Source organism: Penaeus monodon, chromosome 20 (genome assembly GCF_015228065.2).
Source record: "Penaeus monodon isolate SGIC_2016 chromosome 20, NSTDA_Pmon_1, whole genome shotgun sequence".
NCBI classification, from domain to species: domain Eukaryota; kingdom Metazoa; phylum Arthropoda; class Malacostraca; order Decapoda; family Penaeidae; genus Penaeus; species Penaeus monodon.
Genome location: NC_051405.1, coordinates 4,509,982 through 4,510,273, shown reverse-complemented (window position 1 = coordinate 4,510,273; position 292 = coordinate 4,509,982). Strand labels below are relative to the sequence as shown.

At 34.2% G+C, this 292-nt stretch overlaps 1 protein-coding gene across 2 annotated transcripts in view; it reads right to left on the bottom strand.

Annotated features, from left to right (window-relative positions):
- The window catches only part of LOC119586039, an 8,054-nt gene that overhangs the window by 3,097 nt on the left and 4,665 nt on the right, over positions 1-292 (bottom strand). The window contains exon 1 of one of the 2 annotated variants that reach the window (XM_037934743.1): positions 159-227. The exons of the other annotated variant lie outside the window; for it this stretch is intronic. The gene's annotated coding sequence lies outside the window, so the exon portion shown is untranslated. Of the gene's footprint in view, positions 1-158; positions 228-292 lie in introns of those variants that run through there. 2 annotated transcript variants of the gene reach the window in all.

The window sequence follows — 292 nt, the reverse complement described above, 5'->3', positions numbered from 1 at the left end:
CTTTTTTCTTTAACAAAACAAAGAACTAATTAATATGCTACATTGGTACATTAAATATTTCATTGACTTTGGCCGGGATGATCATCGTTCGTAATATCTGGAAACCTGTCTAAAGTGGACAAAAAGGAGAGAAAACATTTCTTTGTGAATATACTTACCTTTAAAGTCTACTGAAGCATCCAGAAGAATCTTTCAGTCTTCGTCCGGGCTCACTTATATACCAGGCGATTTTTTTTTTTACATTCCTGTCGTCTGGTCTCTTTTTTTAGTGTTCAAACTAGTTTTGCTCAGA